The 13346-nt window shown below is 43.1% G+C and overlaps 1 protein-coding gene across 1 annotated transcript in view; it reads right to left on the bottom strand.

Moving 5' to 3' along the window:
• LOC124605584 (cationic amino acid transporter 4) overlaps positions 1-13346 on the bottom strand; it is a 237570-nt gene that overhangs the window by 192801 nt on the left and 31423 nt on the right. The gene's annotated exons all lie outside the window — the stretch shown is intronic.

Below are 13346 nucleotides of genomic sequence, written 5' to 3'. Positions count from 1 at the left end.
AATGGTTTCGTAGATCAGTTTTTGATCTGCAAGCAAGAGTTGCTCATTTGTTACGACAAATGCACGCAAGCCATCAGCACTGAACTGTTGTTCTGTCAATAAATCTCGATCATAATAGTCACGCACAGACGTTGTGGTGCAACCACGCCAAGTTGAACGAGTGCTTTGATGTTGACGGTTAAGCATATGAAGAGCATAGGAAAAGAGCATGCTTTGTCCACATAATCAAATTGGTCAGGAGAGCAATGGTTAAGTTTCAAACCGACTTTCATCGGTACTAATTGATAAAATTCATGAATACTAAAGTCATTTGGAAGGACATGCTGTAAGCATTAAATTGTATCATTCAATAAAATTTTTCTTGGTTTGTGACCGCATTGTCAATATTGACAATCCGGTCACAAACCCAGAAAAATTTTACTGAGTGTGACAATGGCCGCGGAAGCCTACGTTTATATTAAATTGTGGTTTTGTTGGCGTAATACTTAAATTAAAGTCATCAGTTACAAGGGAAAAACTTGCTACTATTATGTAGTTGAATAAAACATATTGAAAGTAAAACTGCAATTTTTGTTAAATATGATGTGTAAGAATACAAATGTCTGAAACAATACAGATAGTTCTTTTTAAAAAGAAATTGTGTTTGCTATTATAACATCGTGTGATAAAGTGGTAATACGAATAAAGTATATCACTTTGTCCCAACATGCACTTCTCAGCTGTTGTAAAAGGTTTGTGTAAAATACTCTTGCCTCTGGTCCGGAATAGTTCTTAAACACCTGGAGATCCTAGTACTTTTCTTTCGATATTGCCAGAGGACCTGTGAAGAAAATTGTTATTATTATTATTATTATTATTAGTATTAGTATTATACACAATTATTCTAAAATAATATTTTATTACATTTTTATATTTTACCTTTGTAAGCAGGAGATGCACTCGTATTCTCCAGGTTACTGCTCTGGAAGCCACCTTGAAGCTCTCATCACCGATGAAGTCCAAACTCCATTATAAGTTTTCTCCGAATGAGGCGGAGAAACTTTTTGTGATGAATACCGCTCTGAAAGGGGCTCTTTAGCATTTCCTCAATTACTCCTCCTTCATAACATTAATCATTCCCAATTTCCTGTCAAAAGTTGAGTGACCACCACAGCTAGGTTTATACCGAGCTTCAACCAAGATTCGTGCCCAGTCATCGCAACTTCTGTGTTAATCAGTCCCATATTCTTATCATACTCTATCAAAGAGTGTCCCCTAATAGAGAAGGTTGTTCTGCTGTCTCTAAGAGGTTCAGTTCACTCACAAGGCAATTAAGTTACAGTAGAATAGTGTAATACTTGTTCTGATCTGAACACGAATCATAAAAAACTTCAAGATGTTTGACTTTCTTGCCTAATAATTCTGTCATAAAGTGACTTAAAAAGGAAACAGCTTCATTGGGCTCAAGTGTAAATGTATAACACTAAACCTGCAGTTGAATGTCGATGAATACTGAAAGAATAAACAGTTAACTGCCTTTTGTAATAGACATCACTAATTATTATGGTAGTACTTGGTAATCATCAAGTTTTGTGGTAGTCCATGCAGATTCCTTGTGTTTCGTTAGACATTCGGCCCCTTAAACCAGCGTTTCTGTTTCTGGAATGAAATATTTCAGCTTTGGCTTTGTGTACCTTATGGTCAATGGTGATCTTATTAATTTTTTTCAAGACTTGTTTTTTCATATCACTATCGAAATTTTCAGATAATCTTACATTCAGCAGTTCCATCTCAACATTATACTTATCGCCGGTTGAGCATGTATCTCTCCTCGGATATCCAAAACCTATAGTGCTCTGAACGTTTCATATGAAATGTCAAAATTCGGATATTTTTCCTGGAGCATTTCACTAATTTTTTTTCACCGAGAGTTCCTCTCTGAGGTAGAACTACTTGGTCTTTTCATTGCTGTCGTCACTTGATCCACCCTTCAATAAATCAGTGTGATCGTAAACTTTCCTTCCTAGTTCATACTCAGTTTTCCATGGCCTTTTTCAATGCTTCCCCCTTTCATCATGAGGAGACTCGCACGACTTCATAAATTTTTGAACAGCTATTAATCATCACCTTGCCATGAAGGCTGTTCTGCATGTAGAAGCTTCATGTACAATGTCGTCACATTTCGCTCTCACTCTGTAGTTCAAATTAAACTCTCGAAACTGTACTCCATCATCATTCTTCCTTAATCGCCGTCTGTGAACTGGAATTATTGTAATGATGTCTGTCAGTTGCAACGATTGTTCATACTAGTCTTCCAAATCATTAAATTTTTTATAACATTTGATCTTTCTTCAGCACTTCCTCAATACACTAACTGGCAGTCTTCTCCTAGTTCGTGCGACTCAACCTTTAATTTCTTCCTGACTGCACTCATTCCCCCACCTACTTGCTTTTCCTAACACTGTTGCAATGTGAAGATCTCTGTCTTGCTTCCTCAGGTATGATACTCGTCACACAGTATAGATTATAAACTGTTAAAACGGAAATGTATCATTTAACATGTCTGCAGTACTAAACAGAATGTGTCAAACTAAAGCAACAGTTTTCATTAATACAAAATACGCAGTACAAGAAAATTCTCTGTTTCTTGCTCTAATATTTTTTGCCAATTTGCAAACAATCTAAAACTTAATGCACAACACTGGTCAAAGCACATTTATTCCCTGTAGCGAAAGACATTGGCCTCAATCATTGTAACTTCCCAATTTCATCTCTTTCGAGTAAATTAAATTTTTGAGTAGCTCCTCTGTTTGTAAGGTATTCTAAGCCGTCAAGTTTGCAAATGAAACTTGACTTTTCACGTTAATCAGGAACATTCTCAAATGGTGGTATTCGGAATTATCTGGATATACTATATAAATACAGCCCAGTGTATCAGTGGAACATAGGTTTTGACGGCCTGTCTTGTTTATGTCACTGAAACTTTTTGGGTAGTTTTCCTTGTGTGGTACTTTGGCGCCTCTGCATAAATTAATGTTTTGACAGATACATCTTTTTGGCACAGCGTAAAACACGCAGTCAAAATTGCGTGCGCTGGTACAGCAGGAACACTACGTGAACAAAACTGTAACAATTAAGCTTTTTATTCTTGTAAATATGCATTTCTGTATTTGTTTATTCAATTATGTGTACATTGTCACTATGTGTTGCCGATGGCTAAATTGAGTACACTACGTGTGTTCGCCGGCCGGGGTGGCCGAGCGGTTCTAGGCGCTACAGTCTGGAACCGCGCGACCGCTACGGTCGCAGGTTCGAATCCTGCCTCGGCCATGGATGCGTGTGATGTCCTTAGGTTAGTTAGGTTTAAGTAGTCCTAAGTTCTAGGGGACTGATGACCTCAGAAGTTAAGTCCCATAGTGCTCAGAGCCATTGAATTACGTGTGTTCTCTTCTGTGAAATACACGCTTTGTCCAATTTCAAAGTGATTAGTAAGACAGGAAACGTTTATGTGCCGACTGTGAATTGGGAAACTCAAAATGGGCGACATTGCCTCGTTGCTGCTGATGTATCGACCGGTTTGAAATTAACTTCGTCTGTGCACGCGTCGGCAGTACCGAAACTGAATACCGACATATCGCCGTCCTTGTTCACGTATTTGCGTGAGTAGTTTATTGATTTAACTGAATTGCAGTATTCCACATTTATATGCGCTTCAATGTTTTTGATAACAAAGGTGAATATGGTACAACCTTTCTGTCGTCAATTTCAATACCGGCATTTCTCTTTTTGATTGTAGCTGTGAGACCTCTTATCATCTGGTTCGTGGCGCCTGTATTGAGGTACTCTTTACCAGCAATGCGAGTTACATGACTCAATTCTCTTAACTACTTATTCTTGTATTTATTTGCTGCCATGCATGGTGGTTGTGGGTTCATAGCACCACAAACTCCATGCACCATATGTTTGATGACAATATCGAAGACCGCGAAATACATCCAGCACAGTTTTACCAATTAAATCCATCAGTTTAATGAGATTCTATTTAAAAACGCGTGCAGTCAAATAGTGTCGACCAGATGGAGCTTGACCTGGAAATAGACATTATTCTATCTCATCCCATGCTGGATTGCGTGTAAATGTGATGAATATGTCGAGACGTCCATTTGAACGCACGTATGTGGCGGCGTCTTGCGCATATTCACGTGTCGCGGACTGCCAGTCAACGTCGATGGAAGTATCACAACTTTACCATTGTAGTTGATCTTTACGTCGGTTGCAGTCACATCTCGAAGTGAATGTACTACTCTGAACACAATGATATTTTTATTTAATCGAATAAAGAAGACACGTTCAGATTTAAATTTTGCACATTTATCTACCACGCATTGGTGAAACAGTTGACATTGTGGAATATGATTTGTTCCGTTTTGACGTATCATTAAGCGGTATGAATAATAATTCATTCCTGATACTTTTTTTTATATTAAGTTCGTGACCTGTAAGAAGGAAAAACATAAGAAGCGATTAGAAAAATGGAAATCAGATGTGCGAAATTGTGCAGTGATAGCTTTTTGTTTTATGTGATGAAATATCTGCAAGTAATAATGAGTGTACTTACCTGTAGTTGGATTAGTTTGCACATCATCAGAGTGATAACAGCCCACCCCTTCCCAAAATACTATGGGGAAACTGCAACGCAAAGTAACATCAATGTCTGTTTTAACGCCACTGTAGAATTATATCACGCTTATCACGTTCTTGTCCATTCATAAAATTTATTTCATTGATGGTAGATGCAATGTAGCGTCTGATATACTGTGTAATTTATGTTTTGTTGGCTTTTATATAGATTGCATAATTATCTGGTGGCATGTATTCAATTGCTGATTTGTAAAATTTTATCAGGACGCTGTGTCGGTGCAAAGAAGTTTGCAAACTAGATGATACATGACGTGTGGTGCCTGGAATCTTATCGCATGGCTCATAAAATTGCACATTATCGTCGCGCATGAAGTAATTTTGTAGAAATTTATGTTCATCGCCGGAAACTGGAAGAAGAGCTCATATGCAATGACATAGATGCCCTTGAATTTTTAAAAACTGTCGTATACTGGTCTCTGAATAATTTGTCAGGTCCAAGCGATATCAATAAAAACGTCAAAATGTATTTGCTAATGTGCTGAGAAAGTGCTTGGAATCGGCAGAGTCGCTAGAAAGCAATGACGACCGAGGATCAGATGGTGTACGCAAAGTCGGAAATTTTTGCCATTGCGCAGCACGTTCGTGGTGTTTCAATGTAGAACTTCCGTGCACCACAATGCGCACACACTTTATCCATGGCGCCGATGTCTACACTTGGGTGCAGACTAGACTCATAATTCATATTGTATTGGAATGCAGAAAGAGGTAAGTCGACGTGCACTGTAAGTCGAGATCGAGGTGCTGATTCCAATATCATGTAAACGATCAGCTAAATCTTTTGCTGCGCGTTGCACTTCTAATTCCAAACTCCAAAGTACGCCATCGGGGTGCTCGTAAACGATCAAATGAATTTCTTGTTGTGCGTTGGTCCTCCGAGTCTGATGCACGTGACTCAGCAACCTGTAGACAAACTGATCGTTGCTTGTTTGGCAATCATCGCCTCCTTCTCTTTCGTGCCTGGCCGCTAGGTATACCAATCGATGCGAGTTTTGGGAGGCATGCTATTTTCACGGAGAAAGCAACAACAACTGTTCAAAGTTTGAACTCAGTCGGATGAACTATTTATTTTTTACACATGAAAATTATTGTATAGTCAACTCACTTTGGTTAAACAAACTGTTACATATGATTACAATCAGAAATCGCATCGTATAACGAACGAAATGTTGAGAGTTGTACCACTGTCTTTCTCGCAGGCGTACATTGTTGCTAGAAAAACTATATAGCTACGAACCTCCCCACAAATCTGCATGCTCACGAGCCATCATCCCCGGCACGGGACTACAAGTTCCACTGCCACACCTTCACCCGTCCATGTTAGGCAAAATTTTTCTGCCTGACTCACGCAGTGCTATCACCGTCAGAGTGTGGTACGGGACCACAAGTCCCACCGTCACACCTCCACAAGTCCCACCGCCACACCTCCGAAGTGAATTGCAGTGACGCAGTCACTGCCCTGTGGAAATTTAGTGCCTCACCGACACAGCTAGACCGCAATAGACCGGTGATGCTGTATTGTAACTTATCACCCCGGACTACAAGTCCATTTAAAAAAAAAAAAAAAAACCACAAATCTGATGGCCGTAAAAGTCCTCAAAACAAATAAAATTTTCAGACAAAGTGAGTAATTCAAAGTACAGCCCTGGTCCCAATGCAAGCAGCCTTCAGCTTGGCATTGACAGTCGTTGGATGCCCTCCTGGAGTATAGTCGTGCCAGGCACCTTAGATTCTCAAAAGCCCAAGCAGGCTTGAGGGCCCTGACCATAGCGATAAAATTTTCTGGCAAAGTGAATAATTCATTCAAGAAAATTAACGTCTCAAATTTAGCAACTCCATGACGTTAAAGTACAGCCCTGGTCCCAATGCAAGCAGCCATTCAGCTTGGCATTGATTGACAGTCGTTGGATGCCCTCCTGGAGTATAGTCGTGCCAGGCACCTTAGATCCTCAAGAACCCAAGCAGGCTTGAGGTCCCTGACCATAGCGATAAAATTTTCAGACAAAGTGAATAATTCATTCAAGAAAATTAACGTCTCAAATTTAGCAACTCCATGACGTTAAAGTACAGCCCTGGTCCCAATGCAAGCAGCCATTCAGCTTGGCATTGATTGACAGTCGTTGGATGCCCTCCTGGAGTATAGTCGTGCCAGGCACCTTAGATCCTCAAAAGCCCAAGCAGGCTTGAGGGCCCTGACCATAGCGATAAAATTTTCAGACAAAGTGAATAATTCATTCAAGAAAATTAACGTCTCAAATTTAGCAACTCCATGACGTTAAAGTACAGCCCTGGTCCCAATGCAAGCAGCCATTCAGCTTGGCATTGATTGACAGTTGTTGGATGCCCTCCTGGAGTATAGTCGTGCCAGGCACCTTAGATCCTCAAAAGCCCAAGCAGGCTTGAGGGCCCTGACCATAGCGCCCCTAAGACTCCCAATCCTCCTGAAGTATACTCGTGCCAAAAGGAGAGATCGGATTAGCAACAAAGCCCTCGGACAAATAAAATTTTCAGACAAAGTGGATAATTCATTCAAGAGAAGTAACGTCTCAAATTTAGCAACTCCATGACGTTAATGTACAGCCCTGGTCCTAATGCAAGCAGCCATTCAGCTTGGCATTGATTGACAGTTGTTGGATGCCCTCCTGGAGTATAGTCGTGCCAGGCACCTTAGATCCTCAAAAGCCCAAGCAGGCTTGAGGGCCCTGACCATAGCGCCCCTAAGACTCCCAATCCTCCTGAAGTATACTCGTGCCAAAAGGAGAGATCGGATTAGCAACAAAGCCCTCAGACAAATAAAATTTTCAGACAAAGTGGATAATTCATTCAAGAGAAGTAACGTCTCAAATTTAGCAACTCCATGACGTTAATGTACAGCCCTGGTCCCAATGCAAGCAGCCATTCAGCTTGGCATTGATTGACAGTCGTTGGATGCCCTCCTGGAGTATAGTCGTGCCAGGCACCTTAGATCCTCAAAAGCCCAAGCAGGCTTGAGGTCCCTGACCATAGCGATAAAATTTTCAGACAAAGTGAATAATTCATTCAAGAAAATTAACGTCTCAAATTTAGCAACTCCATGACGTTAAAGTACAGCCCTGGTCCCAATGCAAGCAGCCATTCAGCTTGGCATTGATTGACAGTCGTTGGATGCCCTCCTGGAGTATAGTCGTGCCAGGCACCTTAGATCCTCAAAAGCCCAAGCAGGCTTGAGGGCCCTGACCATAGCGATAAAATTTTCAGACAAAGTGAATAATTCATTCAAGAAAATTAACGTCTCAAATTTAGCAACTCCATGACGTTAAAGTACAGCCCTGGTCCCAATGCAAGCAGCCATTCAGCTTGGCATTGATTGACAGTTGTTGGATGCCCTCCTGGAGTATAGTCGTGCCAGGCACCTTAGATCCTCAAAAGCCCAAGCAGGCTTGAGGGCCCTGACCATAGCGCCCCTAAGACTCCCAATCCTCCTGAAGTATACTCGTGCCAAAAGGAGAGATCGGATTAGCAACAAAGCCCTCGGACAAATAAAATTTTCAGACAAAGTGGATAATTCATTCAAGAGAAGTAACGTCTCAAATTTAGCAACTCCATGACGTTAATGTACAGCCCTGGTCCCAATGCAAGCAGCCATTCAGCTTGGCATTGATTGACAGTTGTTGGATGCCCTCCTGGAGTATAGTCGTGCCAGGCACCTTAGATCCTCAAAAGCCCAAGCAGGCTTGAGGGCCCTGACCATAGCGCCCCTAAGACTCCCAATCCTCCTGAAGTATACTCGTGCCAAAAGGAGAGATCGGATTAGCAACAAAGCCCTCAGACAAATAAAATTTTCAGACAAAGTGGATAATTCATTCAAGAGAAGTAACGTCTCAAATTTAGCAACTCCATGACGTTAATGTACAGCCCTGGTCCCAATGCAAGCAGCCATTCAGCTTGGCATTGATTGACAGTCGTTGGATGCCCTCCTGGAGTATAGTCGTGCCAGGCACCTTAGATCCTCAAAAGCCCAAGCAGGCTTGAGGGCCCTGACCATAGCGCCCCTAAGACTCCCAATCCTCCTGAAGTATACTCGTGCCAAAAGGAGAGATCGGATTAGCAACAAAGCCCTCGGACAAATAAAATTTTCAGACAAAGTGGATAATTCATCCAAGAGAAGTAACGTCTCAAATTTAGCAACTCCATGACGTTAATGTACAGCCCTGGTCCCAATGCAAGCAGCCATTCAGCTTGGCATTGATTGACAGTCGTTGGATGCCCTCCTGGAGTATAGTCGTGCCAGGCACCTTAGATCCTCAAAAGCCCAAGCAGGCTTGAGGGCCCTGACCATAGCGATAAAATTTTCAGACAAAGTGAATAATTCATTCAAGAAAATTAACGTCTCAAATTTAGCAACTCCATGACGTTAAAGTACAGCCCTGGTCCCAATGCAAGCAGCCATTCAGCTTGGCATTGATTGACAGTTGTTGGATGCCCTCCTGGAGTATAGTCGTGCCAGGCACCTTAGATCCTCAAAAGCCCAAGCAGGCTTGAGGGCCCTGACCATAGCGCCCCTAAGACTCCCAATCCTCCTGAAGTATACTCGTGCCAAAAGGAGAGATCGGATTAGCAACAAAGCCCTCGGACAAATAAAATTTTCAGACAAAGTGGATAATTCATTCAAGAGAAGTAACGTCTCAAATTTAGCAACTCCATGACGTTAATGTACAGCCCTGGTCCCAATGCAAGCAGCCATTCAGCTTGGCATTGATTGACAGTTGTTGGATGCCCTCCTGGAGTATAGTCGTGCCAGGCACCTTAGATCCTCAAAAGCCCAAGCAGGCTTGAGGGCCCTGACCATAGCGCCCCTAAGACTCCCAATCCTCCTGAAGTATACTCGTGCCAAAAGGAGAGATCGGATTAGCAACAAAGCCCTCAGACAAATAAAATTTTCAGACAAAGTGGATAATTCATTCAAGAGAAGTAACGTCTCAAATTTAGCAACTCCATGACGTTAATGTACAGCCCTGGTCCCAATGCAAGCAGCCATTCAGCTTGGCATTGATTGACAGTCGTTGGATGCCCTCCTGGAGTATAGTCGTGCCAGGCACCTTAGATCCTCAAAAGCCCAAGCAGGCTTGAGGGCCCTGACCATAGCGCCCCTAAGACTCCCAATCCTCCTGAAGTATACTCGTGCCAAAAGGAGAGATCGGATTAGCAACAAAGCCCTCGGACAAATAAAATTTTCAGACAAAGTGGATAATTCATCCAAGAGAAGTAACGTCTCAAATTTAGCAACTCCATGACGTTAATGTACAGCCCTGGTCCCAATGCAAGCAGCCATTCAGCTTGGCATTGATTGACAGTCGTTGGATGCCCTCCTGGAGTATAGTCGTGCCAGGCACCTTAGATCCTCAAAAGCCCAAGCAGGCTTGAGGGCCCTGACCATAGCGATAAAATTTTCAGACAAAGTGAATAATTCATTCAAGAAAATTAACGTCTCAAATTTAGCAACTCCATGACGTTAAAGTACAGCCCTGGTCCCAATGCAAGCAGCCATTCAGCTTGGCATTGATTGACAGTTGTTGGATGCCCTCCTGGAGTATAGTCGTGCCAGGCACCTTAGATCCTCAAAAGCCCAAGCAGGCTTGAGGGCCCTGACCATAGCGCCCCTAAGACTCCCAATCCTCCTGAAGTATACTCGTGCCAAAAGGAGAGATCGGATTAGCAACAAAGCCCTCAGACAAATAAAATTTTCAGACAAAGTGGATAATTCATTCAAGAGAAGTAACGTCTCAAATTTAGCAACTCCATGACGTTAATGTACAGCCCTGGTCCCAATGCAAGCAGCCATTCAGCTTGGCATTGATTGACAGTTGTTGGATGCCCTCCTGGAGTATAGTCGTGCCAGGCACCTTAGATCCTCAAAAGCCCAAGCAGGCTTGAGGGCCCTGACCATAGCGCCCCTAAGACTCCCAATCCTCCTGAAGTATACTCGTGCCAAAAGGAGAGATCGGATTAGCAACAAAGCCCTCGGACAAATAAAATTTTCAGACAAAGTGGATAATTCATTCAAGAGAAGTAACGTCTCAAATTTAGCAACTCCATGACGTTAATGTACAGCCCTGGTCCCAATGCAAGCAGCCATTCAGCTTGGCATTGATTGACAGTTGTTGGATGCCCTCCTGGAGTATAGTCGTGCCAGGCACCTTAGATCCTCAAAAGCCCAAGCAGGCTTGAGGGCCCTGACCATAGCGCCCCTAAGACTCCCAATCCTCCTGAAGTATACTCGTGCCAAAAGGAGAGATCGGATTAGCAACAAAGCCCTCGGACAAATAAAATTTTCAGACAAAGTGGATAATTCATTCAAGAGAAGTAACGTCTCAAATTTAGCAACTCCATGACGTTAATGTACAGCCCTGGTCCCAATGCAAGCAGCCATTCAGCTTGGCATTGATTGACAGTTGTTGGATGCCCTCCTGGAGTATAGTCGTGCCAGGCACCTTAGATCCTCAAAAGCCCAAGCAGGCTTGAGGGCCCTGACCATAGCGCCCCTAAGACTCCCAATCCTCCTGAAGTATACTCGTGCCAAAAGGAGAGATCGGATTAGCAACAAAGCCCTCAGACAAATAAAATTTTCAGACAAAGTGGATAATTCATTCAAGAGAAGTAACGTCTCAAATTTAGCAACTCCATGACGTTAATGTACAGCCCTGGTCCCAATGCAAGCAGCCATTCAGCTTGGCATTGATTGACAGTCGTTGGATGCCCTCCTGGAGTATAGTCGTGCCAGGCACCTTAGATCCTCAAAAGCCCAAGCAGGCTTGAGGGCCCTGACCATAGCGCCCCTAAGACTCCCAATCCTCCTGAAGTATACTCGTGCCAAAAGGAGAGATCGGATTAGCAACAAAGCCCTCGGACAAATAAAATTTTCAGACAAAGTGGATAATTCATCCAAGAGAAGTAACGTCTCAAATTTAGCAACTCCATGACGTTAATGTACAGCCCTGGTCCCAATGCAAGCAGCCATTCAGCTTGGCATTGATTGACAGTTGTTGGATGCCCTCCTGGAGTATAGTCGTGCCAGGCACCTTAGATCCTCAAAAGCCCAAGCAGGCTTGAGGGCCCTGACCATAGCGCCCCTAAGACTCCCAATCCTCCTGAAGTATACTCGTGCCAAAAGGAGAGATCGGATTAGCAACAAAGCCCTCGGACAAATAAAATTTTCAGACAAAGTGGATAATTCATTCAAGAGAAGTAACGTCTCAAATTTAGCAACTCCATGACGTTAATGTACAGCCCTGGTCCCAATGCAAGCAGCCATTCAGCTTGGCATTGATTGACAGTTGTTGGATGCCCTCCTGGAGTATAGTCGTGCCAGGCACCTTAGATCCTCAAAAGCCCAAGCAGGCTTGAGGGCCCTGACCATAGCGCCCCTAAGACTCCCAATCCTCCTGAAGTATACTCGTGCCAAAAGGAGAGATCGGATTAGCAACAAAGCCCTCAGACAAATAAAATTTTCAGACAAAGTGGATAATTCATTCAAGAGAAGTAACGTCTCAAATTTAGCAACTCCATGACGTTAATGTACAGCCCTGGTCCCAATGCAAGCAGCCATTAAGCTTGGCATTGATTGACAGTCGTTGGATGGACTCCTGGAGTATAGTCGTGCCAGGCACCTTAGATCCTCAAAAGCCCAAGCAGGCTTGAGGGCCCTGACCATAGCGCCCCTAAGACTCCCAATCCTCCTGAAGTATACTCGTGCCAAAAGGAGAGATCGGATTAGCAACAAAGCCCTCGGACAAATAAAATTTTCAGACAAAGTGGATAATTCATCCAAGAGAAGTAACGTCTCAAATTTAGCAACTCCATGACGTTAATGTACAGCCCTGGTCCCAATGCAAGCAGCCATTCAGCTTGGCATTGATTGACAGTCGTTGGATGCCCTCCTGGAGTATAGTCGTGCCAGGCACCTTAGATCCTCAAAAGCCCAAGCAGGCTTGAGGGCCCTGACCATAGCGATAAAATTTTCAGACAAAGTGAATAATTCATTCAAGAAAATTAACGTCTCAAATTTAGCAACTCCATGACGTTAAAGTACAGCCCTGGTCCCAATGCAAGCAGCCATTCAGCTTGGCATTGATTGACAGTTGTTGGATGCCCTCCTGGAGTATAGTCGTGCCAGGCACCTTAGATCCTCAAAAGCCCAAGCAGGCTTGAGGGCCCTGACCATAGCGCCCCTAAGACTCCCAATCCTCCTGAAGTATACTCGTGCCAAAAGGAGAGATCGGATTAGCAACAAAGCCCTCAGACAAATAAAATTTTCAGACAAAGTGGATAATTCATTCAAGAGAAGTAACGTCTCAAATTTAGCAACTCCATGACGTTAATGTACAGCCCTGGTCCCAATGCAAGCAGCCATTCAGCTTGGCATTGATTGACAGTCGTTGGATGCCCTCCTGGAGTATAGTCGTGCCAGGCACCTTAGATCCTCAAAAGCCCAAGCAGGCTTGAGGGCCCTGACCATAGCGCCCCTAAGACTCCCAATCCTCCTGAAGTATACTCGTGCCAAAAGGAGAGATCGGATTAGCAACAAAGCCCTCGGACAAATAAAATTTTCAGACAAAGTGGATAATTCATCCAAGAGAAGTAACGTCTCAAATTTAGCAACTCCATGACGTTAATGTACAGCCCTGGTCCCA

This window comes from Schistocerca americana, chromosome 3 (assembly GCF_021461395.2).
Source record: "Schistocerca americana isolate TAMUIC-IGC-003095 chromosome 3, iqSchAmer2.1, whole genome shotgun sequence".
Taxonomy (NCBI): Eukaryota; Metazoa; Arthropoda; class Insecta; order Orthoptera; family Acrididae; genus Schistocerca; species Schistocerca americana.
This window is presented reverse-complemented; position numbering and strand designations above follow the sequence as displayed.